The sequence below is a fragment of the Nyctibius grandis genome, chromosome 4 (genome assembly GCF_013368605.1).
Source record: "Nyctibius grandis isolate bNycGra1 chromosome 4, bNycGra1.pri, whole genome shotgun sequence".
NCBI lineage: Eukaryota > Metazoa > Chordata > Aves > Nyctibiiformes > Nyctibiidae > Nyctibius > Nyctibius grandis.
Window position 1 is genome coordinate 26,136,097 of NC_090661.1, and position 27,323 is coordinate 26,163,419.

The 27,323-nt window shown below is 43.8% G+C and overlaps 1 protein-coding gene across 1 annotated transcript in view; it reads left to right on the plus strand.

Annotated features, from left to right (window-relative positions):
- TSPAN18 (tetraspanin 18) overlaps nt 1-27,323 on the plus strand; it is a 127,080-nt gene that overhangs the window by 41,654 nt on the left and 58,103 nt on the right. Inside the window, exon 2 of the mRNA XM_068398095.1 lies at nt 22,830-22,959. The gene's annotated coding sequence lies outside the window, so the exon portion shown is untranslated. The remainder of the gene's footprint in view (nt 1-22,829; nt 22,960-27,323) is intronic.

Sequence of the window (27,323 nt, forward strand, 5' to 3'; positions counted from 1 at the left end):
CAGTCAGAGATTGCTACAAGCAGCCTAGGGCAAAGAGTATGTATGGTGTTTTGTGCCTTTTGCAACCCACGCCGTGGTGTCTTGCTTGAGACACTTTCCTCTAAGCTTATAAAATCACTCTTGGCTCTAGTTATTTTTAGATAGTATGACTCTTTACAGGAAAACACAGTGTGGTGCCTGAGTTGTACCCTGGGGACCTGATTTTTCCCTCCCTCATAAACCAGGAGTGACACCATCAAAGCAAATGGAGTCACAGGGTTGTGAAACTGAAGTCAGCAAGGAGAAAATCTAGCCTGTATTCTGTATTATGTGCTCATTTAAGGCTGTCTTTGCTATGAGAAGTTTTCATGAAAAGGAGGGCGGGGAGGGGAGATAGTCTCTCTGGCCTTATGTATCCCTTCCTTTGGGGATTTCAGGGAGTTTGCAGGCACACACTGAAGAGCTAATGTATGCTGCAACTGGGAGAAGTTGGATCCCCCCCCTTCCCCTGTGTGTCTGCATGCATAATTTCACATAATTCATGTTCTGATGCATAATGCTCTCATTTGCCGCCCTGACTTCCAGTGTGCTCAGCACGGCTCGGTGGGTTGGAGGACTTCTTGTTACCCTCAGATGGAAGGGAGGGTTATCCTCTGTGCACACTTGGAGCAGGGACCTTCAGAGTACCTTACCTTGCGTCGGGCACAATGGCCGATAAATGGTTCGTCTGCTATGCTGGCAGCTGGGTCTCTGAGTTTTTGTGGGCTTCAGTCTGTTCAGAAAGGCAAGGGCTTATTTCTGTGTTTATTTGATTTTCAAAAGGGATGTTCGCTCGGAATCGAACGTTTCCCCAGGGATCTCTTGTTCACAGTGGGGCTCTGCGTCAGAGCTGGGTTGAGGCCTGGGGAGGGAGCCTGGCCAGCGGCGTGCACCTCGTCCCCCCTGCTGCCTCCAGCTCTCCCTGCAGTACTCGGCACTCCAGTCACTGTGTGTGTATGCCGTCCAGAATGCACGTACCCAAATGTAAACCTTAAATCACCATTTGAATGTAAATGTCACACTTTAGACCTTGCCTTCAAGGTCTCCAGGCCTTAAATTCAGTTCCCTGTGCTGGGTTGATGTCTCCACTGATGACTGGCCCTGGCTTATGCTGCAGCTGGGCTCAGGCAGAGTCATCTGTGGAGGTACACAAGGGGCAGAGGCACAAACATCTCCTGCTGCCTCAAGGAGGGCAGAAATAGGGAATCCAGCATGTACCTGCCCAGCTCCTCTTTGGAAGCTGGCTGTCCCTGTGGAGCATGCCAGGGCTGGGCTATGTCCTTTCTACATTTTACCTTTTTAAATTGGCAAGTCCTGCTGGCTAGGCTGGTGCTATGTCATGTTGATATGGCTGCCCACTACAGTCAGCTGCCCAGAGGCTCCGAAGGGCAGACTCCTCATCCAGAAGATGCTGATGAGAGTAACAGCCGCTCTCCCCAGCCTCCCCCAAGTGCCTGACAGTACCCACGACAGGGAGGGGAGGCACCAAATTCAACTCAGTTCTGCTTAAGCCAGCTAGGGTGAAGTGGCATAAAACTACAGCAGGGATCAGGCGCTCTTTCAAAGTGGCAATGTATGGGACGAAAGGGATGAGAGAAAGGAGGATCTGTTCATTGAGTAAATCCAGTGTTTTGCAAGAGACTAAAAACTGCAGACTTTCCAGTGGACTTCATTCAGAACTATGTCTCTCTCTTTTCTTTGACCTGGGCTCTCCTTCATACTAGGTATCTGAACAAAGACCAAAGAGTGATAGAAATTTCCTTGCATTGCAGGATGCTCTCCCTTTAGTTACCCTGCTATCCCTTTTTGCTCTCTTCTCAATGAAACAAACGCATTAGTTGTCATGCCTTAGAAACCAAGGAATTAAAATACGTGGGGTTTACAGCCATGTTGATTTAGCATAGTTGTTAGCTATACCTGGATGATTCCCAGAGGATGGGAAAAAGAGCTGAAGAAAGAGACTTTGTGGTCAGGGGCAGCAGGGGGTTGTTTGCATTCTGCCAGCACCAGTATCGATGGATATTTGTAGCTGTGGAGTGGGCATCCAAAAGTTACATGCACAAAGTGCAGATCTGACTGTTAGACCCAGAGAGGCTTTGGTGAAAACTGTAGCAATGTAGGTAGCTGCTGTGGCTGCATATATGGATGGATGTCTGCTTCTTCCAGCTCCTTTCAGTGGGAATTGAGGCAGGTTTCCTTCTAGTAATACTTAGAGCACTTCCCTGGGGGTAGATTCCCTTCCTGCTTCATTCTGGTGTGCAGTGGGAACAGCACATGATTACACATCTAACAGCTTGGAAAAAAACCCAGGTCTGTTCATTCCTGTCCACTGTATCAGATGAAGGCTTTAGCTCATCCTCATCTGTGTCCAAGAAGCATGAAGTTTGCTTTTGCTGGATGGCTTGGCACCAGCGTGGCCAGCAAAGCGGAGCAAGTCGCTGCAATTGCTAGCTGCCATACAGGACTGATCTAGCAGGTGGATGTCAAGCGGATAGGAGGCTGCTACATTGCATGACACAGGCCGAACACGAGTCACTATCCTGTCTATGTCAGTGCAAAGTTTCTTTCTGTTTACCTGATCCTATCCTAGCAAACTGAGATACGTTTGCAACTAGATCTCCCAAGTTTGGAGGACCGGGTGGCAGCCCTGCAGAGGCGTTCCTATCTCTACTTTCGGGGCAATCACACTAAAACCAGAACCTCCTTAGCAAGGGAGAATCAGCATGCTTTAAGCTCTCCTGGTTCCTCATAAGCTGTGCTCTGTTAGCCTCAAATATTCTTCTAACACTATCTTCTTCAAAGCTGCTTTTCAAGTAGAGTGATTTGAAAACCAAGAGAGATTACCATGGAATGTTTTTTTCCTCTTTCATTTTGGTTGAGAAAGTTTGGATTCAAAATGTTTTGACCAGTTTTGTTTTCAGAAAAGAGTCACCAAATATAGACACGTTCTCTTTCGTATAAGAAAGGTAAAAAGCATGCAGTGCTTTGACAGTGATCCATCTGCTGATTGCTGCGTGTACCAAGTGTCAGGATGAGACTGATGGCCTTAGAATATAAATCCCCCGAGGCAGGAAGAGTGCCTTCCTTCGCTTTTTTTGCAGTGCAAAGTGTGTGTATTTTCTGTGCTGAGCAAGTGCTGAATAATGAGTGACTATAGCTAGCCTCCCGAGCCTCGCCAGCCAGACTGGGGTTAGGAGCACTCGTGATTATTCAGCTCAGTTTGAGCCAGCAACACATGTTTTGCCTAAATGCCTTACTCTTTCCTTCCCAATTATTTTGAGCTCTAGGAAGATACACTCTTTTCTGTGGAATTTCTTTGAAGTAGATATCTTTAAATCTAAAACCTGTAAGATTTGAGCTTTCGTTTTTTAATTTTTTAATCTGAGAAGAGCTTTTGGCTAGAAAATACCAGTTAGGCTTGTGTTTGGGGAAAAAATAATTATCACTAAAACAAGCAAATAACCTCTCCTTCTCCTTCCAACTTGCTTTGTTTTGAAGAGGATTAAGTGTGACAGGATTTTGACTCTGTTCAACATCTGAAAATCAGAAAAGGAAGGGTTCTTGCAAAGGTTTGTTCCCTACATAAGTACACCTGGATTTTTCCCAGCCCATCTGAGTCCTGCTGTTGTGCCTGTATCAGATCACAGTGCTTGTCTGGTCCATCTCAGAGATGGCAGTGAATTTACAGCCTGTCACCTAAGGAGATGACCAGGGTAAGGAAGTTCTAATTCCACCTCTTGGCTAGATCTCATTTTAGACTTCCTTGAAAGTGTGTCTGCGGCAATCCAGGACCTGACTGGAGTGGATGGAGGAAAAGGATTAGGGATTCTGCCTAATCCAGCTCAAAGCTCTTGACAGCACCCAACAGAAATGACTCCCTGGCTGCTTTTGCATTCTATTCCCTACTCAAAGCAAGGATTTGTCCTTGGTGACTACTGTCAAGTAGAGAGCTGGAAGCTGGCTTTATATCGCTGAACAGCTCTGTGTTTCATGGGTATTTGGGGTTTTGTTTATTATCAGCTGTGTTTCATTTTGAAAACATGATCAAATCCCTGAAATTTAAAGCTTTTGTTTTCTTTGGGGAGGAGAGATTTGTAACTGTACATGTGGTGGCAGGTGGTTTCTGGCAGCATGTTTTCCTTTCACGTGTTTATGATTTGAACAGGTTCATAGCTGCTATTTGTAAAATCCTCTTCTCATTAGGCTAAAGCACTTCACCATTTCGGGACCTGCTGCCTTTTTCTGTTTTCCCGTATTTCTTTTCCTCCCCAGCCACCTCCTGTTGTCTCTGCTCTGTGCTGAATGAGCCCTGTTGCTCTTGCCTGCACCTGGTTGTTGCATGTTATCAGCACAAAAGCCTCACACCAGAGTAGCCCAGAGGAGAGCAAGCTGTACCAAAGGGGTGGTGGGATGTATTGCCGGGTGCCTGACCTGTGTTGCTTAGCCTTACTTGGGGGAGCAAGGTGGTAGTTTCTACTCCCTGCCTTGCTGATATCTAAAGAGAATTTTTGCTGCTTTGGTTCATGGAGAAGGCTGCTGCTCTGAGGATTTCCTGACTTGCAGATCTGTTGGGTGCTGTTTTCTGGAAGGAAACATGGGAGAGAGAAAACACCTACCTTTCGTTAAGAATACAAAGTCATAGTTAGAGCTTGCTTTTCTGTCTTGTGTTGAGGATTTTTATGAGTCTAGAGGAGTTGGGTGCCTATTGAAGTTTGAAAATACGGTATTTTGTTCTGAAAATACAGTATTTTGTTCTAAAGGCAATGTGGATAAAATGCAGTACTTGGAAAATTTTTGAGAGCTGAATTTCTTAAGGGAAATGAATTATTCTCTCTTGCTTGCTTGCTACTGTTTCTGCTGGACTAGGAAGACAAACTGAAGCAAGACTAGCCCACTAGAGTTGCAGTGTGAGGAAATGAGAAGACCCTCTTTGATAGCAAATGCTCAGTCAAGAAGCATTTGCCAGCAATGCCAAATGGTATTTATTTGTCAAGTCCTAGACAGAGGCCAGCAGGGCCTGGAACCAAACAAAAGGAGGAGGTACCATACTATAAACTTGGATTCAACATATTCACTATTAATCTTCTTTTACCTACATAATATGAAGGTTATTAACCTGACTGCAGAAGGACCTACTGGGGAGTTAAGTGTCACATGGAGGGGATTACTACATTTTGAAAAGAATTTGTGCTGGTGACTGTAACATAATAAATGTATTAGGTGCCTCTTTAGATCTTCTCTAAGTGGTAAAGAAGCATTGATCACTCGGTGTGATGGGGGTTGGGGAGCTTGTTTTTGGTGTTTTAATTCCAAGTCAGAAACGAGAGCTCAGAGTTGGTAATGAGAGGAGCATATACATTTATTATTACTATTCATTTTTCTGTCTTAAAGAGACCAAGAGGGAGTTGGTGCAGAGGGGTGAGAAATAAATCATTAGCATCTTTACATTTGCACTGCAGATTAATCGGGGGAAATGAGGCTGGTAGTTTTTAAGGCTCTTGCATATTTGCCAGGTGAACTTTTCAACTTGATCCCTCCTTGTACTTTTTTTCTAACCAAAAAGCTTTCCACTTATGGATTTAAAAGCTCACAAGGTTAAGCAGAAATCAAAAGCTGATTTATTGTATAAGTACCCTTAGCAGGCATTTTGGCCAGTGCTGTATGAAAGTTATTTTAAAGTTATTCTATTTTTTTCCTTCCACTGAGCCTCTGAAGAGATGTGATTATTTTTTTTTTTATATGCCTGCTCCACTTGCCTTGTGTTCGCCTTGCTGAACCTCACAAGGTTCTCAGTACAAGAATGATTTTCTGATTGTTTCCAAGTAAATGTCCAGCTTGGGGGATGGGGGTGGCAATTCGAGTATTATTTTATGCTGACCTCAGTATTCACATCTTGTTTCTCCTGCTGGTCAGTTCCTAACAGGGAAATCTTCTGGTTGGTAGGAGCGGATGGCAGATCTGAGCAAGTCTGTGTTGTGCAAGGGGAAGGAAAACGATGGCTGTTGCAATACAACATGGAGTGAGGGCTCTGGCTGAGGGAGCCGTGTTAGGTGTTCAGAAATGCATCTTTAGCGGAGACACAAAACAGAGATCCTGACTGCTTATGGACACTAGAGATCCCCTAACACGTGTTGCAACGGCAAGTGCCTTAGCCAGAGTATCTGAGGTAATTAGTCAGTCTGCCTGCATTCCTCCTGCAGCCTCAATTAATTATGAGTCTCTCTTTAACTTCTGGTCAAAATCGTTCTGTAGCAGTGTTACAGGATGTTAACCAGCTGCCACCTGCTGCTTCCATCCATACGTTATAAATACTGTACGAAGGGCTTGAAAGCAAGGCCTCTTGCTTGTGAGTGCAAGCTCTGCTCCTGCTGATCCCTTACTCCCTGAGCACTTGGTCAAAGAACAGGAGGACACGATCCTGCCTGTACTGGTAGCAAATACAAATGCTACAGCAAGCAAATGTCTTAGCGTGCTTCAAGGGGAAAGCTGTTGCTTTTAGTGTTTCATCCTTTATCAACTGAAATATCAACACAGGCCGGCAAAGAGACAGATAAGCAGATTCAGTAGGAAGAGCTGTACTGAAATACATCTAGCAGTGGCAGTTTCTTGGGCAAGGTTGACAGGGAAAGTTGTATCTTTTATTAGGCCTATTGATATTGTCGGAGGAGGTAACCTTTTAAACATGCAAATGTGGTTTCTCATGTCTGAAATAGAAGCATCAGCCTTCAAAACTAAACAAATACATGTTGAGAGCACTTTCCCTGAGTTTAGCAAAGTTATGTTAATCACTTAGACCATCTGTTGGAGAAAATGTAGTTGTGAAGATGGGATAGATTAGGGGCATGGTAGTGAGAGAAGAGGCAATAAAGTAGTTAGTCTCTTTAGAACAGAGTCAAGTGACCACTGTAAAACTCTTTGGGAACTGAGTTTTAATTGCTTGTTTTTCCTGGTGATATTACAGTTCCTTTTAAAAGTAAGTAAGATTTTTTTTAAAAAGATACATTTTTCTGTGAGGCCCAAAAAATGTGATGTGTTGGCTCAGTATCCTCATGACAGCAAAGTTCCTCAGTGTATCAGGAGGATAAGGCTGGGAGCTTCCTCACCTGCCCTCCTGCCTGAGCTGAGAGAGCTCTGAGGTGTCCTGAGCAAACTCTGCCCAGCCTCTGCAGCTGGGGGATGTGAGACAGTTACACTGCAACGATCCTGAGAGGAAGCAGGGCAAGAAACACAAAGAGAAGAGTTAGTCAGTCACCCCAAGGAGTGTGGCTGGTTCCTAATGGACAGCTGGCTGAGCTTTTGAGCCTGACAGCATCCTACTCCTCCTTAAACAAACTGTGAGATGTTGAAAAATGGTTTGGATGTCATTATGACACTGGCATTTCTTCAGGAGGAACTGTCTGTTTGTTTAAATAAAGCCCCAAAGGAGCTGCTTCTTGTCCTAGGATTGCCTTTGACTGGTGACCCAAACAGGAGAAGTGAGTGTCCAGGGGCGGGACTTCACAGAAGCGTGGCTGAGTTCTGGCAGAAATGTGATTCATCTTTACTAGACAACCGTGCCAGAGCCACTTCCAAATTGTTGGACTCCACACTTAATGTGTAGTATATTTGTGATCACTCTCCTGTCCTTTTCAGTTACCTTCTCTCTCTCTCTCTCAATTCCAAAGACATTAGCCTTGTTTGAATGCTTCATTATACCACACTGATGTGCTAACGTGAGTTGTAATCTACCCTTGTTGCAGCATTTACTGTCAGTGAACCTCATGCGGGCCAGGAGAGGTACAATCACAGAGAAAAGCAGTATTTAGCAAAAAGTAACCACCTGCTTAGGTTGCCCTGCTGCTTTTCTGGAGTTACAAAGTTACACCTCAGAGCAAGTTCTTAATCTGGTTTTGTACCTGATCTGAAGGAAGCAGTATGAGTGTTTGAGACCACTTGTAAAATATGCAGGAAGTATATTAAGTCTCATGGTTGTTAACATTTCCCCAAATGTGTAATTTATGGAAGGCTGTGGAGATGAGATGTTCCACTGCTGAGGTGCAACAAGCAGGGAGCTGTAAACCCTTTAGGAGAGGCAGGTGGTAGAACCCCAAATGAATGAAGATATGTGACCCAATGAAGAGTAACAAACCCCTCAAATTGTTTGGGAGGGAGGTTGTTCCCCCCTTTTGCTGTGCTGATTTCTGTGATTTAGCAAACTTGGTTTTTTAGTCAATGTGATTTGTGCTTCCTGGACTATCTACTGCAGCGCTCCAATTTCAGGTCAAGAGGAAGTGAATAAAGGCTTCCGTGACAAACAAAGGATGTCACTTACCATTCTCCATTGTTATGCCAATAGAAGAACTGATAAAGCAAATGAAACTCAAAATTGGTGAGAGACGTAGAACCATGAAATTGTTCTTAAATGTTGCAAAATCTCTGCAGCAACGTTGGCTCCTGCCATTTTATTACTGAAGTCAACGAAACCTAATGCTTTTACAAGATCTGTGGGTCTGGGAATTCTCTCCTTCAGAATAAGACCCTTCAAAAAATGTGTTTCCTGTTGCTCCTGGATGAGGATGGATCACAGATGAACAGGGCCAGCTTTACTTGTGTCCCATAACCTACTGTTTTCCTCATGAACTGGAAGGCTCATAAGTTTCCATCAGGAACTGCTGCCGTGAACCTGGGGGACTGAGGCTTCTTGGGGGCTGCTTGCTGTCTCTCCATGCAATACTGTGGTAAATCCAACAAGTAATTGACTTATCAGTGTAAAGTCACCAATCCTCTTTTTCCAACTGTCATGTCCAGTTTGGGATCCCTGTTCTGCAGCTCTTGGAGAGCTCTTAGGGATTCTTGGAGAATCAGCTAGAGGAATGTTTGTATTTTTTTTCAGTTGGACAATAGTAGTAAATCAGGTGCTTTATATTTTTAAAGGATTAAAGAGGGTTGTGCTGCATTGAATTGAAGGTGTCACTGCTCTTCTGCAAATCAAGAGAATGAAATTATTATCTGGTATGACCATCCACGAGAATGAGATTGAATAATGACATTAGTACATTTAAGTACAGTCATTGACGTCAGATTTTGCTCGAACTTGGTGAGAGCGAATCAGACTACTCAGCCATCAAGTTTCATCATCTTGCCTCCACCACTCACTAATGGCTTATGCCTTGGGGATCAGCAGAATTATAACTAAAAATATTATCCTAATACACCCGAACAGTTACAGAATACAAGAAACAAAATGCCTTTTCAACCCCTGGTGTAATTACTTACGTCTCTTCATGCTGAATCATAAATGTTCTTGTGATAGCTACATGAATAATTTGTAGCAATTTTAAAATATAATTTTCTATGTAAGTTCTTCTGTTGACAAATTGTCTACTAGCTTATTGACTTCTCAATTGCATGAGTTATTTGAAATTATTCATAGATTGTTTCTTGGTTTTCTGGTTGTTTACAATCAATTCCTTTTTAGTATTCAGTGGCTGGTATTCAAGTCTTCAGCTTCCATTTTGACACAGAGGTCACACATAGTATTTCTGCTCCTTGACTAAATGTGTGTAATTCATAGGGTCTAGCTTCTTGCACGAATATTTGCATTGAATTAAAAAATTATTATTCTGAAGTCATTCTTTAACATTTGTTTAAAAAGCATTGTTTCAGTTTCTGCTAGTAATCTTATTTACAAGAGTGTTTATGGAAATACTAATACACAGTGGACATTACCATAAATGAACAAATTTGCTGTAAAGCTTCAGCTATGCACTCAGCTGCATTTTTGTTACTTTAACTGTGTTTGCCCATCTTCTTTCTATGATATTAAAATATTAATCTTTATAATACTTATTTTTTCCGGTATGTGAAATCAAACAATTATATGAAAAGATCCATATGTGTATTGTTAACAGTTATAAGCATTTCCTGTGGAAACTGCATAGTGACCTCCATCCTCCGTGCTGGCTGCCCCCTGCCTTATGTGTGCCCTTCCATCTGATTTTAAAAGATTTTTCCTATGTTCCTAGAACCCCACAGTTCTGTTTAAAACCACAGTACCAGGAATATAAAATCAATAGACAAAAAAAAATCCAATGCTCTAATTGGACAAGCCAAAGGCATTAAATGAGCAATAGCCAGCCACTCTCCCAAGTACCAGTCACCAGGTGACCCACCTAGTGGATGAGGGAAAGACCGTGAATGTAGTATACTTGAACTTCAGCAAAGCCTTTGATACTGTCTCCCACGGCATTCTCCTGGATAAGTTGGCAGCTCACGGCTTGGCCAGGTGCACTCTTCGCTGGGTTAGGAACTGGCTGGATGGCCGGGCCCAGAGAGTGGTGGTGAACAGTAGCGCATCCAGTTGGCGTCCGGTCACTGGTGGTGTCCCCCAGGGATCAGTACTGTGCCCAGTCCTGTTTAATATCTTTATTGATGATCTGGATGAGGGGATCGAGTGCACCCTCAGTAAATTCGCAGACGACACTAAGTTGGGTGGGAATGTTGATCTGCCTGGGGGTAGGAAGGCTCTGCACAGGGATCTGGACAGGTTAGATAGATGGGCCAAGACCCAACGGTATGAAGTTCTAGAAGGCCAAGTGCCGGGTCCTACGCTTTGGCCATAACAACCCCATACAGCGCTACAGGCTGGGGGAAGAGTGGTTGGAAAGCGGCCTGGTGGAAAAGGACCTGGGGGTGCTGATGGACAGCCAGCTGAACATGAGCCAGCAGTGTGCCCAGGTGGACAAGAAGGCCAACAGCATCCTGGCATGTATCAGGAATAGTGTGGCCAGCAGGACTAGGGAAGTAATTGTCCCCCTGTACTCGGCACTGGTGAGGCCTCACCTCAAGTACTGTGTCCAGTTCTGGGCCCCTCACTACAAGAAAGACATTGAGGTGCTGGAGCAAGTCCAGAAGAGGGCAACAAAGCTGGTGAAGGGTCTGGAGGGTATGTCCTATGAGGGGTGGCTGGGGGAACTGGGTTTGTTTAGCCTGGAGAAGAGGAGGCTGAGGGGAGACCATATCGTGCTCTACAACTACCTGAAAAGAGGTTGTAGTGGAGTGGGGGGTCGGCCTCTTCTCCCAGGCAACTAGCGATAGGACAAGAGGACACAGCCTCAAGCTGCGCCAGGGGAGGTTCAGGTTAGACATTAGGAAAAATTTCTTTTCAGAAAGGGTTATTAGACATTGGAATGGGCTGCCCAGGGAGGTGGTGGAGTCACCATCCCTGGAGGTCTTTAAGAAAAGACTGGACATGGCACTTAGTGCCATGGTCTAGTTGACACAGTGGTGTCAGGGCAATGGTTGGACTCGATGATCCCAGAGGTCTCTTCCAACCTAGCTGATTCTGTGATTCTGTGGTTCTCCCTTGCCCTTCCCAACTGCCCCCCACTGCTCCAGAGAGAGAAGATAAAAAGATTGCAAGTGTTTCAGCCTGAGGATTGCATTGCAAAGCAATGCAGAGAGCATGTTTGAAATTCTTTTATACATTTCTAAAATAAGAGTGAGAAGAATGCTCTCTTGCTGTTCAGAGATAAGGGAAAACTGCCCTCAAAGTACTAAAGTGTCCAAAATATATAATTTCATTTCTTTTTCTTAGCACATGGACCATTTTGAAAACACTTCTATTTTTTTTTTCTTCGCATATTCAAATAACCACAGAGTGAGGCATTGTGAGTCTGGCCTCTCTGGGTTCTGTTTGCTATGTTTCCCCACACATCGCACTGGTCCCTGGGGCTCAGGAGGGTGTTTATTACAAATGAATGTTTAACGTCTGCCTTGAAGAGCTGCTTGTCTGGCTTGGATTTTCTGGTTGCAGTGCTCTGGAAACAGCCGCACACAGAGAAGGGCCCTGTTGAGCGTTATCTGGGCACAGAGAGATGCTTTCGCATCTTGCGGCTGTTCTTAGGGCGGGCTTGCTTGTCTTACTGGTTGGCAGCTCATTTGGCAGAGGAGAGCTTGGTGAGTAGATGACACCGGTTATTTTGTTTTACTTTCTTCCTTACCAGTTAACTCCTAGCGCAGGAGTCTGCTGGTTGAGTGTGAGCTGCAGGGACGGGACAGTTGAAGGAGATCCCTGACTCACCTTGCCCTGGGTAAGAACAGGACAGTGTGGCAGCCGTTCAAAGGAGGTACTGGGGAAGAAGAGCTCGTGGTGAGCCAAATCCTTCTTCCACCTGTATAAACCCTGCGGGTAGGTCCAAGGGGAAAGGAGGCCTCTGGTTCTAGACACTTGGGCTTGACATTACTCTGACCGCTTTCATCTGTGATGGCAGCTGGTGCCTGAACCTTAGTGTCCTTCTCACCTGCCTTGCGTTTAAATGCAGCTGGTTTATGTTGTAGCAAGGAGATGACAGGGTGGGCCGAATGCTTCAGCAATGTGTATCTCTCAAGCTCTGGCAAACGCACTCTGAAGTGTGCTTAGGTGAGGGATGTGCACGCTACATCTCTCTTTCATTACTGTCTTAAGGCACTTGCTTGTGCCTCGGAAGAGGTGTCTGATGATTTGGACTGGAGCTATGTAAGTGTTGAGAAACCTCTCAAAGACTGAAACCAATTGGTACCGCTTGATTGCACCATCAGTGCAAAAGAGCAAGGTTTCATAGCCTCCTAAGACTTTGTCCTTTCTCCCAGTTGCTGGTCTCACTTCCCATGTGCCAGAAAACATTTTTTCGGCTGGTGGAAATTATTTATTTATGGCCCTAGTTTGAGCTGTCTGCAGACTGCTGCATCTTGCCAACTGGTAGCCAGACGTTAGAGCTGACTTAAGTAATCATGGATTATAAGCAGCAGCTTTCACCAGGTGAGTCAAAGGGAACAAAGGTTTCCCCTTGGGGGAGCTGTCTTCAGCTTATCGCAGCTAGGAGCTGCTTTCTGAGGGCCTTTAAACATTTAACTCCATGCCAAAATGAAATACAGCTGTCCAGAGCAGGTAGTGCTCTCTTAGAAGCTATGCCATAACTGTGCTGGGAGCATTTTTGTGTGGTTGTGTGCCCAAGAGTAAAAACAAATAATGCAGCAGAGTGTTCTGGTGCAGTTGATGATAGTTTCCTTGTCATGGTTTCCTGATTGCAATCCCTGCCTAATTAGCTGGGATGCTGCCTCCTCTAGACTCTTGTGGAATGGTGCAGTCAAAAGCTAAGTGCTAGTAATAGCTCCTGGGGTTGATTTTAAGGCCAATAGGCTGTTGTTAGTTCACACCTTGTCTTAGTCAAACTCTTTTGCAGTTAGTGTTGGTCTTTTTCCCTGTCTCTCAGTCTCTCTGTTTCTAGTCTGGTGAAAAATGCTGAAGTGCAGATGTAACATTTATTGAAATGCTGGGAAAAAAAATGAAGCTGAAATAAAAAAAAAAAGCATGGGGGAAGGTCAGGTAAGGCCATGCTCATTTTCAAGACATACCTTTGCAGGCATCTCTGTAATAGAAAAGCAGAATGGACAGTCTTGGTTGGAAGGAATAGCCCCTGCCATAGCAAAGAGTATTTGCGGTCCCATTGTCAGGAGGAAACCTGAGAGTCAGAAGCCCTGTCTATTGCTCCAGCTGATAAAAAGTTGCATTTTGGCTTCCACAGCCTATTACATGACCAGCATCATAGACAGTAACATCAGCATGTGCAGTATTTTGGAAACACTTTTAAAATTGTGGGATAAATGAGCAAGGCAGAAGTCCCACCATTTATGTCAATGACATCTAAAAGTTTTGGGAATGGGTCAGATTGTTTTTGCTTCACTTGAAACACTTTCAAAGGGCCATGTTTTCAGAAACAGCTAAGCATTTCTTGTCTGAGGAGTCTTGGATACCCAGCTTGAGACATTTGTATAGATGCATCCCCAAACCACTGACCACTTCTGAAAACTTTGTCCTTCACAGTGAAGCTTCTCCTTACCCATCTGTTTGGGATCTGGTTGTTCTTCTGTTGCAGACACAGAGTTTTGCCCTCAATTTCAATGGAATTGTTGTTTCCCTTGGCTGTCCCTCCTCGTCTTGTGTTCAGCAGGCTCAGCAGTGCTCCTTCACTAATTGCCGGAGTCCTCCAAAAGGGTATTATCTGACAATATAGTGTTTTTACAACAGAAAAAAAATGTCTCACATTTTAATAACTGTATTAATAAAGTGAGGAAGCACTGTTCCTTTGCTGATGCACCATGACAGTGAGCCAAAAAGCTTGCTTTCTGTGGCTTTCAGAGAGATGGCATCCCATTTCTCCAGTTCTGGGAGATCCTTTGGGAACTGGGTTCATTCAGCATTGTTGCAGAACCTGCAGAATATTTTGTTCTGCCTGTGCCCTGTAGTAAAAATAGTCTTTGAACTAAACTGCCTGACTAGTTCCATGCTTGCAACTTCCATTATGCTGGCCCTGCTTTCGATTACTAGTTGTTTAAAGCTGTTGAATGAGAGGGCAGAAGAGAAAACCAGTGAGATGGATTGGCGGAAAAGCAGCTGATGAAAAACATTTGCAAATAGGAGACACGCCCAAGTAATGAAAGCTGGTATAAGTCCTCAAAAGCACCATCATGAGAATATACTGGCCAGAAATAGCCGCCTTCTCCCTAGTCAGCTCATTCTGATGTACTATAATTTTGCTGAATGCCAGGCAGTACAAAATGGTTTTAAGGTGCTTGTACAACTCAGCCTTAGCTAAGGAAAAAATTACCTCATCTCTGTATTTCTACCACATGCTGGAATTGCTAATGCGTTTACTGGTAGTCATGTTTCTTTTGGACCATTGAAAAGTTTCGACCATTTTTACATTGCATTCCAGAAAAGTCCGTTAGATTTGCTCTTTCCTGAAGGATTGGTGATCAGAAGTTACTTCTTTTTTTTTTTTTTTTTTTTTCCCAATGTACAGGGAGTAGAAGGTAAAAAGAAAAGTATAGCTCTTAAAATATCACAATTTTCTGGTTTTATTTTCTGGGAGAAGAGGAAAAGAATGGATGTATCCCTTTGCCTGGTGCTAACTTGGAGTTCTTCCTTATCTTCAGCTGGTCTTTGTTTGGCTGACTCTGTACATTCTTCATCCCGTCCAGTTACTGGCTTTCTGCGATGAATAGGTGACTTTCTGTTGTGCAGGCAGAGTAAACTCTTTTGAGGCCTTTAAGATTTATATTGTTAGTAGTATTTACATTCTGGCATCTGCTTCTTGGTACTTGAAAATCTAGTAGCTGTTTCTGTAGGGCTCAGCTCTTCATTTACTTGAGTTTCCTCCCATGAACAGCCCTACTGCACAATGGCAATATAATTTCCAACCAAGTCAGTTAAACTGTACTTCCATGTGTGGTATGTGTCTTTGCTGGCTTGCATGTTCCACTAAAGTTTTCTCACTCTTATCTTTAGAGCTGCTCTAATTTGACTGACTTGGACAGGAGTTGTATTTGCACTGTACCTTTCTATGGTAGCCTTTACTCAGAGGTTAAGTTCGGTAATTTGCAAAAATCAAATCTTTATTGTGGTTTATTTGCACCTATGCCCAGCTTAGAGCCACCTCGAATTCTGTGAAGGCAGCAGTTAGGAACACCAGAAGGTTGGACACTGAGTGACAGAGGTTAGGGTGATGTATTGTGTGGGCAAGGAGACCTGACCTGCTCAGTGGGGAAAATAAAGAAGTATATGAGGGGAGAGGGTGGTTTCCTCTGTGTCTTGGAAAATCATCTTCCTTTTCTCTTTGCACTTAGCAATCTGATTTCACATGCTGATCACAAGATTCATTGGTCTGAAGGGCCGAAACCTTTGAGCCACGTGCTAAATATTTGGAACATGATGAAAATGCCAAGACCTATGGTATGTGATCGCTATGTTACTGTGGTCAGGAGGATTTAGGCGGAGTTGCAGGCTCTGGAATGGAATTTTGCAAGCTTTTACTCTTCATTTCAAGAGGATAATGGAACAGCATTGCATATCCTTTTCTATAACTGGCTGTGGCTTTCTCCTTGGCCTTTAGCATTTGATTATTGGTTTTCGTGTGCCTTTTCCTCTTGAAATACTACTGCTAAGTCCTTTAAAATTATTGTGTCTTTCAAGAAAAACAATCAGGTCTTAAGAGGCATATTCTGAGGGGTAGGGGGAATCTGGAGTTCATTTAAAGAAAGGGGATCTGAAGAAGATAAAGCAGAGATACCAGCTATGCAGAACTAATGATGCAGTCCAAAAGAGAATTGATCTATACAACTCCATGAAGTGCACCACTCAGTATTAGCTTTTTCACTGAGAAATCTTTTGAAGAACCAGAATCACACACACATGTATTGTACATAAAACTCTGTAATGCATAAGAGTATATCTGGATCTACCACTGCGTGAGGAAGCCCATGGCACTCCCATGGAACAAGCAAATGACACTGAATTCCCTAAGCGGGAATCAAAGCCTTTCCAAACTAACCGCACTACCAGCAGATGCTTGAATTGCTAGTAATAGATGGTGTGCAGTGAATACCCTCACTGCACATATAGTGTGTGCTGCCTTGAACAGCTGTTTTCTTTCCACCTTTGGATGCTTCTGTAATTCTGGGAACGTCCTGCCCAAAGGTGTCGATGTGTCTGCTCAGGTGAATCTGAGGAAAGAGATATGAGAGGTAGGTGAAAGCCTTAGACAAGTATGATATGAACCAGCCAGATTGTCAAAGCTAATAGAGTGACATCCTGAGTGTGAAAATCCACGTGCTGTGCCACAGTATCCCAGGGATCAGCCAGCCCTTTATTCAAGGGAGGGGGAGAGCAGCAACAGCAAACATAAATTAACAGTTCAAGCTGACAGAAAGCATTATTCCCCAGTTAAACAAGAAGAAAAACTTGAAAAACAGTTAAACTAACTGTTGTTGTTTATGCACTACAGATGTTTCAAACCCAAGAGAAACTAAGGAAGTAGTGGTTCTTGTTAAAATATGATGTAAAATGATTGGAAATTGCTATTAATAATGCAAATACTTCTGTTCTGCAACCTTCCTCCTCGGAGTAGGTAATTTAATCCTGTTGCTCAGGAAGTGCCATTGGTTTCTTTTTCCGATAGGTTTAGGGCACGGAGGGCATTTGGATTAATGAGACGCAGAGATGGTGGGAAAATATGTCCATTATCCTTAGCCTTTGGTAAGCCTGGGTGATTAGTGAAACCTTTGCAAGAAGCATCTTTCATTTCAATGTAATTGCAAAATAATTGTCTCATCTGGTAGGGATATCATCTGTGTTGATTGATAAAACACAGGTAATATATGAAACGTGTTTCAGAAGTACCTGCACTAGCGTGGTTCTAACTGAGTTGGTCAGCTGAAGGCCCCATGATTGGGTATATTAAAAACCTATATGAAACAGCACATACCAGCATTTGCTGTTCATTTTAAAGGGGGGAAATTTGCCTCTTTGGGGCAGTTTTTGGGTGCCAGCTGAGAATTCCTTGTGCTTATTTACATCAGAATCCCTAAGCCTCCTCCCCTTGGAAATGAGAAGCACACCAGTACTTGTGGACTCTGCTTTTGACAAGCTGTAAAATAAATTACTTTCAAGGAAAGACAGGAGAACAAGAAAGGATAAAACAGTCATCTCCATACTGAAGCAACAGGCAATAAGCTTGAGACTGAAGATGTTCTCTTCCCAGTTCTGTCACTGGCTTCCTGTCTGATCTTTACCACCAGTATCTCTCTGGATTTCTACTTCCCATCTGTAACACAGGAAATACTAGTATTTCCTTTTTTTCTGCTTTTTGTCTGTTTAGGCAGCAAGTTCTTTGGGCAGGGGGCTCTTTCACGCTGCACACAGTAAAAAGCTTGGTTCTGTGGGGCCTCATGGGGCTCTAGTGATAAGAATAGTAACAGAGAGGCAGGAAGATGGAGAGGGACTTTTTACAAGGGCATGTAGTGACAGGATGAGGGGGAACAGTTTTAAACTGAAAGAGGGTAGATTTAGATTTCATATTAGGGAGAAATTCTTTACTGTGAGGGTGGTGAGACACTAGAACAGGTTGCCCAGAGAAGTTGTGGATGCCCCCTCCCTGGCAGTGTTCAAGGCCAGGCTGGATGAGGCTTTGAGCAACCTTGTCTAGAGGAAAGGTGTCCCTGCCTGTGGCAGGGGGGTTGGAACTACATGATCTTTAAGGTCCCTTCCAATCCCAACCATTCTATGATTCTATGAAGATGTCCAAAGGTGTGTTTTTGGAAAGGTGTCCAGTATTTTACTTTTCTTTTTTTTTTTTTTTTTTGGGGGGTGTGTGTGTGTGTGAGTGTGTGTATGAATGTGAGTGTGAGTGAAAAGTCTTTTGCCTTAGTAGCCAGAGGAGTTAATGCATTTCTGAAATGTAGCTTTTAGTAGCGTGGCACAGTTCAGTGTGAGGCTCCGTACAGGCTCCATGGCTTCTTCGTGGTAGCAATCCCCTGTTGCAGTGGTTACCATGGGAGCATCACTGCTTGCCATTCTTGCCATTGACCCCAAATCAGGTTGTTTTTCCATTGCAGGGAATAGGAAGTGCTCTGCATTATTTTGGTAGAATTGAATAGTAATTGTGTGAATGGTTAAGCAGCCAGCAGTGTTGGTGGGGAAATCAATAAAATAAAGGAGGTAGATTTGGTCAGTGTCTGATCATGTCATTTGATGTGCACCTAAACGTGTGCTGGCTGTTCATGCTCCCCCTAGCATGTCAAATAAATCTCTCTCTCTAAACTCAGGTTTCTGAGGTGTGTCAGATCAACCTGGGGCATTGGATGTTGTGATCTAGTTTCCCTGGGCATAATTTCTGTGGGAAAAGTTATTCTGCTAGATAGGTATGTACCTTTCAGCTTCAGGCATCGTGGTGATACTGTTTTCAGCAGGGCAAACTGTGGTTTGCCCAGGGTCTGGTCTGTAACTGGAGCTGCATCTGCTGCTCCTGGGAATGCCAAGCTTTGCATCTGATCTGGAATGCCAATGAGCCCATATAAAGCTGTTTCTGTCTGTGTGAGGTTTTTTAGTCCTCATTACCAACCTGATAGAAAGATAATTCCTCAGCTGCTGTTCCAACCTGTGGGATTTTACCCACTTAATTAATTTTCTTTCTTGTTAAAGATCTCTTTTTATGCACAAGAAGCTGTGCTTGACTTGCTTTTGAGGGACTCTTCTCATGTCTATATCAAAGGCACAGAGGCCCCAGAAGCTGGAGGGTGAGCCCCAGGGGCAGCATGCCTGTGGAGGCTGAACTTGGAAGTGCTGCCTTGTGTGCTGAGGGCAAGCTCCTGGGGTGGAGCCACGTCTGCGCAGCGGAGGGGACCCTGTTTCCCTTCCCCGCTCCCCCCTTTTGCTACCACTTAGCAAAAATGGAAGCTTGTGACATGACCAAAGGATAACAAACTGCGTGCTGAATGCCTGCTGAGAGTTAAAAATGCCAACCTACGCCACCCTCCCCAACCTTTCAGCATGTCAGCAAGCTGTCTGTATAAATAAATACTCATATCAAACAATAAGCAGATGCCTTTTTAACATGCACTGTTTCAGGCTGAGATATTCCTTTCTGGTGCAGCTCATCTCAGCATCTGTCAAGCTAATGCAAACTCCACAGCTCCCTTTCAGTCGTATTTAATGCACCAAGATTTGCGTTGTGGTAAGTGTAAAATATAATGAGGAATTGGCTTGTTCTTCATCTGTTTTGGTGTTACTTGTGATGTATACAATGTTAAATGGGAACGCTTTGTGTTTCTCCCAGTCTCTGTGTCAGTATATAGTGCGTGCTTGATTAAGTGGCTTTATACAAGCATGTGTATGATTGTAGAAGTATATGGGGATGAAAACAAAGTTGTTTGCAATACAAATCACCATTGGGGCCCCAAAGCGAACAAACATTGAAGTGGGAAGGAAGCTGTGATCAAGGCTGGATTTTAAAAAAAAAAAACCAAACAAAAAAACCCCCCTTAATTCCAGCAGAGTCTGTTGTACCCTTTAAATCAAACCAAACTTGGGAGCCACAGAGTCTAAAGCCCCAAGGGTATATCTTAGTGCAGTGTTGTGGAAGGGATACCTGTGAGCTGCTAGGCTGGGTCAGATCTTGTCTAATCCAGGGTCTTGTCTCCGATAGCAGCCAGCAGTGATTAGAGAGAATGTAAGACCAGGGCAACTAACCAGGAGAAATTCCACGTTAAGCTTTTGTTTATTTTTGTTTTCATATGAAAAATGTATTAAGCCCAGATGACCCATAGTCTACTGGCTCTATTCCTCTTTGAAAATTCACCTACAGGGCTAAAGGAGTGTTGGATCTCTTTGTGCTGCTGTCCCTCTCTGTCCCTCTGCATCAACCACAGGGAAGATCCCCGGTTTTTATTGTCCTTATTCAGGTTTCGCACATGCTGCTGCTTTTGCTCTAGTCAGATACAAAGGAATCACTTTAACTAAAACAAAAAAAAATCAGACTGTTTATGCAGGCAACAAGTTTTGAAGGCAACTCTCTGTCATGCTTTTCCAAGGTCGTCTGAGAGAAAGGTGAATATTCCCACTGCTTGAGACACTCTCATTTGTATTAGATATAAACAAAGTTGGGGGGAGAGGCATGATCCTCCACTGGAGAGGTGGATTTAGATAACCTGAGATATCTTCTGTTTCTTAATGATCCTTGAATAGAGATGATTGAAATCTCTCATCTGAGCAAATTCACACAGAAGACAAAATACAATATCAGTGACCCTAAATATATTAGATCTCTCTGCTTCTGATCACAGTGGTACATCAGCTGGAATAGTAATAGGGAATTAATGGGTTTTGCCTACACGGACAGCACTGTTCTTCCATAGTGGAAAGGGAAAATTGGTACTAAAAATGCCATTGAATCAAATTTTTTATGACTCTCTGTACACCTGCCTGTGACATTTTCCATCTTGTGGTTTCAGAGTACTTTACAAACGTGAATAAATTAATCCTTTTTTTTTTCTCATTGTCTCCAAAGGCTGGGAGTTACTATCCAATATTGCATGTCTGAAAGGACTAGGACTGCATTCAATAGGGTAGGTTTCTGTTGGGTGGCAGACGCTTTGTCCTGTGCAGAAGTATATGGACGTATGCATTTTCTACATGCAAGCACTTGCACCTCTAAAATACTTGCTCTTCCCCTTTAAAGAAACCATGATGTGGTCTGTATGTGGCATTTGAAATGCCAGGTTATGCAGAGCAGGGAAGAGGCTTGTAAACAAACACCCACAAGAGGATGAAGCTCAGCTGAAAGTGTGCGAGTCCACTAGAGACACGTGGAAGGAGAACATCTGCCTGAGTACCTGTTTGGTGAGCCCCTGCTCTGCTCACTAGACCATGGTGCTCCTCTAGTGCACATAAGATGAGTGACGAGCGTGCAGAGCGTGCAGAGCGGGCAGGGTGTCACAGGCTGGACACAGTCTGCAGTGCTCCCTTGTCCCACTGAGCCCTCTCCCTTGTCCTGGGGAAGTGTGAAATAGCGCTTCTGTGGAGGGGAGCAGGGGGCTGCTAACAGAGGGCTGATACCCGCATGCATGGCAGGAATTTCCTTTCATGTGGTCTGGTGTGACATTAGCACTTCCCAGGCGGCTTGTTAGTGGCATTGTAATGTACTGGACTGACAAATAAATGTTAGCTCTGTTCAGTATGCATGTCCAGAGAGCATGACAGAGAAGGGGAGCTTGAGATGTCCGCCTGCAGCCCTGTCTTGATGCCTAACAGGACTGCTGGATGGAGTTGCTGTGAAAGGACCTTCTCGCCCAGCTTTTTATCTTGACCCTGGAGCAGTTATAAAGCGCTGTGATGCAAGGGGGGCACTGATGCTCCCTGATGCTGCATGTGGACAGTTGGCATTGGCTTTGGGATGCTGGAGGAGCTGGGCAGGGCAGAGGGTTTTGGTTTCAAGAGAGAAAAGCAGCAAGGTAGACTGGGGAGGAGAGAAGTAATGCTATGAAATGGATTTGCGTGGTGCCAGCTTCATATCTGAATTGGAACTGTCAGGGAGAATGAGATCCAGACTTGGTGCTGTTCTCCAGAGAGAAGCCGTTATGGGGCGATTGCTCTGTTAAGTGCTGGCTCTACCTCTGTGCCTCGGGTCTGGCTGACCTGCAAGGCGAAAATCGCCAAGATCTGGCATGATCCCTTCTCCTTTCCAACTGGCCTTTCCTGCCTTTCTCCAGGCTCTAATTCCCTTCTTTTGCTTGCTTATTGCTTTCACCACCTAAGCACGTCCCACTGAACCCTTCTTCTCCTGGCTCTGTTGGTATCTTCATCCCACCTTTACCTGCCTCTCGGCTCCATCACCTTGCCCTCTTTTTCATCCTCAGTCTTTTCGGGCTCCCTCCGTTCAGCATACAGTTGTACTCTAGCATCTATCCAGTAAGTGAATGTAAGTGTGTGTGTGTATTTGTTGCATACAATACAGGAATGGGGGTGTGTGTGTACACGTGTATGTCTTAAACATTTAACTACCTTTGTTTTTTCACACACTACTCCATCCTCTGTTCTGGGACGTGTCTTTGGGGGACCCACAGCATCTCTTCCCGGTGTTCCTGTCCTCTCTTCTTTCCCTGGTGACTCTCCCCTGCTGCACAGGGGAGCAGGAGGGGAAGATGCAGAGCAACTCTGTTGCTCCTCTTTTATTCTTCTGGAAATAGTCCTGTTCCTCCTCCTGCCTTCTGGTCAAAGCCCTTTTCTGGCCAGTCTAAATGGACCGCAAAGTAAGGAGGAAGATTTTGCCTTCAGTCCAGGCCTTGCTAAGGTCTTCAGGGTCTCTGCCAGATGCTTCCCCTCACCTTCTTCAGGTGTGCAAGAAAAGGTTGATCTTTACCTAAGTGGGAAGAAGTGAGTAAGGCAAGGACACGGTCTTCTCCTCAGGCCCAGTATGGAGGTATCTGTCTTACATATTTGTCATTGCTGTTTCTGACAGGTTGGCCAGCCTGGATCACGGTGCTAGGGACCTGAAACAAGGACCCTGACTGACGCATGTTTAGTACGACTTGACTTCTTGAGGAGAACAAGTACTTCTCTGAAGCTTGTCCACTCAAAGCAGCACGCAGGTAAGGCAGACAGCGCTCCTGATGCTCAGGCTCTGCTGCTGCTGGGCTCTAGCCTTGCTGCAGTGGACTGAGCACAGGATTTTTTCCATTCATTTGGCTCAAGAGGAGCTTTGTCACCTCTGCATGCCATATCTGTAGGGGTGAAACCTTACATTGTATTTACAGCACAGGGAATGTTTTTCAGCAAAAATGTACTTTCAGAGGATTGAGACTGCTCATATAGTTGAGATAAATACAGGCTAAGAGTGTGGGAGGAGTGTGCTGAAAAAGGAAAAATGTTACAGATGAGGTATTCATAAAACAATACTTAGACTTCTTATTCTAAAATAACTTTATATTGAAAATTACCTTAATTTAAACAGAAAGCTTTTTAAGAAAAGGAATAAAGAAGTGTGCATTGGGGAGAAGGGGTTAAGGAAGAAATTAATTAAATAATTTAGTTTTCAACTGGGCAAGATGTTTCAGGTCATCCAAAAGTGAAAAAAACAAACAGAAAAGCCCTGCAGTTCTAATTGCAATGACTCATGGAAACCAGATCTAGAAAAGATGAGGCCCTTTAGTCCAAACCCTTAATCCCCTACTAGTATGTAACATCGTTCCCAGCAGCATCTACCAGTCCTGTTTTAAATGCTGGGATTTTCCTTTGTCCCCTTGGGATACTATTGCACAGTCTAATAGAACTAATCTGCTTACTTCTCTTTCAACCCCTGACCACTGCAGATGCAATTAGTAGTAGGCGATGGGAGGATTCTGTTTCCTATGCTGTATTATGAAGGCTTAGGGCTGTATTGTGTTAAACCAGACATCAGTTGCAAGCGTGTATGCATGAGCATGGCTTATCTGTCAGTACTCATTACAGCACCATAAATGTCTCTGAACTACAGAGTTCTCAGACTCGCAGGAGCTTTTCTACAATAGTAATTCAGGATCTGATAAGGCACAGACTAATGTATTTGAATGCCTGTGAGAAAGGTGGTATGATTGGAAACTAAAGTGAAAAACAAAGTCATATGCTGCTCATGCTAGGGACTCTCAGAGGCAATTTACTTCTCTGGTTTTGGAGCATTTGCTGGCCTCATTTTTGACTTCTCTCTTGGACAATTTGGTAGGAACTATATGAAAGAGCTTTTTGCTGTGTGTGGTGCTGCTGGAGGTACCACTACACCTTTCCATCTGTGAATTTCAGGCCTGTCTTAGATGAATATTGTGGGATTCTGCTGATGTTTACTGAAAGGCTCAGTCAAATAACCAGATGAATATAAAGTCAAATAATCTGGAGCTGGAAAATCATAACTGGTCTTATTTAGACTGTCACCACTCAACACAAAGTAGAGCTTCCTTCTGTGACACTTCTCCTGTTTTGCTCCTTAAATTTGGAAAAGTTTTAGTAGTGGGAACTGTTACTCAGTTTCTAAAGCACATGGATGGAGTTTCAACCTGTTTACACCTGGTAACTACAGCAACAGCTGATCTGTACAAACTGTGTGGACGCTTGGATTCATCCACTTCAAAAGTGAATTAAAAAACACATCCTAATACAGAAAGTGACTGCAATATAATTGCTCTTGGATGTTTGAATGAGGCTGCAATGTGAAGCAGGGCTAGGGGTCCTGAAAAACTGTGCACGTGCCAGCCTTCCACATGGGCCACGTCCAGTGGCACTAAAGGAGAAGGTTACAATCCTATTCCTCCTCTCTGCCAATAAATCCCTGGCTCTAATGTACTATAGCTGTTCTGGAGTATTTCCTCAAATAGAAAGCCTAAATATAAACTTAGCCACTGGTCCAGTGTTTCATTATCAAGACAAGTTAATTAAGCCTATTACAATTTGACTGGATTGACTGTGTTTCTCAGATCAGAATTTCTTAAACACTGAAGATTGAGTTGCAAAGCTTTGATGTGTTCAATGAATCCAGTGCCAATTTGCTAATTGTTTTTAATCAATTGAAATTCTTTTCCAGCTTGGTGCTTGGCTGCTTCGTGTGGTTTTGTAGCATACTTTAAAGGATGGGAAGGTGGTGACTGAAGCAAGGTGTAATGATCTGTAGTGCTTCAGATCATCTGCAGCTTATGTTCCCTGTCTCTGCTTTGCCAGTCAAGCTTTTTTTTCAGTGAAAGTGTCAGTAAACCAAAGCAGAAAGGTACTGTTTCTCCTCTACTCTTCCCTTTTTCTTTTTCCTGAAAGTTTATCTTGCTGCTTGGTTTTTAAAAGCACTGCATTAGCTGGAGGCGCTGTGGAGTAAAAGGCATACTTTAAATACAGATGCTGGTGATAGTCTTTTCAAAAGCTGCATTTCTCAAGCTGGGAGCTATTGACCCCTTTCAGTGCAGTCACAAAGAAATCCAAGAGGAAATGGAGGGTGAGGGCCAGCAGGGAATATATATATGTATTTTTTTTCCCCCAAGTCATCTTCGTACTCCACCTCCTGCCAGGCTGGCTATTGTTTGTGACTCCACATGGGATACCAGTTGCCATATAAGGAAAATGGCATCATGCTACATTCTTTCTAAAAATTGATTTTTTACACTTGCATCTTTTTTTCTTGCTGAAAGTTGTTCTGCTTTTGTGGAAGATCTGGGCAAAAGCAAAGTGGTAGGCTACAGTATGCGTGTATGCAGTCATGGTCCATGCAGAAGATTTTGCTGTGGCTCTTTTATCCCGGTTTAGGTGACGAGGCAATGCAGCAATAGCAAATGAGGTTCAGCTACTATGACAGGAGCAGAAGATGTTGCTGTGTGTTTTCCTGCATCCTGAACTCGGTAATAATCCTCCTCACCTTTTGATTTTTCTTGCTTAAGAGGATGCTCAGGTGGTGGGACAGAGGCAGGGAGTGTCCCCTCTGTGTCCCTGTTCATTCACAAACTACCATTTATTCAGTGTATATTTCCAGTCCTGATGCAAGCACACCTGGACTCTTACAAGGGGATCCTGCCTTTTGCTCCCAGGGTGTTCACTACCGGATTGTCCCTTTTTCAGTGCTTGAAATTTTAAGGGGTGAAAATCTCTTTCCACCAGAACTTTATGATTTGTGATTGAGAGCTGGGACAAAACCAGTGCTACTGAACTGGGGCTTATGTTCCTCCCCATTGTCTGAAAACGTGGTTTATGAAATGGCGCTAATCCTCCTGGCACTGTGTTAGATGAGGTTGTGGGGCTGCAGCGACCTGAACCTCCTGCTCCCAGCTTGTGCTTTGTTCATTCCTGCTGATGTGCTGAGTGAGTGACATGCACCAGTGTGGGCCACCGGCTACCTCTGCTCTGCCTGATGACCAAGCCCACTGCTGGGGACTACCATAGTCCAATTATCCCCAAAGGCAGCTGAAACACTTGAGCCCTCAAGGAAGCAAGGCTGCATGCAGCAGTATTTTAGAAGCTGAGGTGCTTCCGCAGGCAACAGTGGGGGGGGTGTCAGAAAATGTGCTGGCTCAGGAAAAGGACTGAAAACACCCCTGAGGTTTGGTTTTTGTTTCCTGGTGCAACCGTCACTTGTTGATGAACAGAAGCTGCCCGCTTTTTGGAAACAAGTCTGAACTCCAAACAAATACACTTAGTGACTTGTGCAAAGGAGCAGCTGGAGCAACACGAGCATAAATAAGGCTGAATTCTCTGACTCCAGAAAGCAGAGGCAGAGTCTAGAGTGGGAAAAGCATAGGTCTGGGAGCTGGGAACACAACCAGCTCTTGGAGAGGAGTGAGTGCATGCTTGTGCAGGTGTGCCTAAGAGTTGGGCACTGTTCCTCTGGTATCCTCTTGCATGAGTAATTAGGATAGGGTCCTTAGCAGTTCTCCTTATGGTTGTCATCAGTTCTGACTCCCCATGATGCCCTGTTGATTCTCCCTATAAAAATCTGTTCAGCAACTGATAACATTGTAGAGTTCTTAAGTATACAAGAAGATGAAACCCCACTCCATCTTAGAAATAGCAGCAAAAAATTTTGGGGTTAATTTATTACAATCATGTCATGATACTCAATCTATGTTATGCTGAAGTGTGATTACAGCAGTGGAAAAAAGGAAAATACTTTCTATAAACACTTTCTTTTGCAGAAAATTAATTGTTTGATATTATTATTATTAAGAACTGTGTATGCATTGGCAATTAACACTTTTTTTGTTTTACAATGTTGAACTATTGGACAACTTTTAAAGGAACTGCAATTTTGTGAAAATGGAGTAAGGACTTTTTTAAAGATCCAGTGTTTTTAATAAAAGCTGAGAAATGGAGGCTGCATTGACCAAAGGAAGCAGATAACATACTGAGGAAGTTCTAATTTTCTTTAATTTTTCTTCAGACTGTAAGTTAAAATGTTTGGAGAAGCTGTGCTACTGTCATATCTCTGCAAAATGGGTCTCCAAGAGAATCT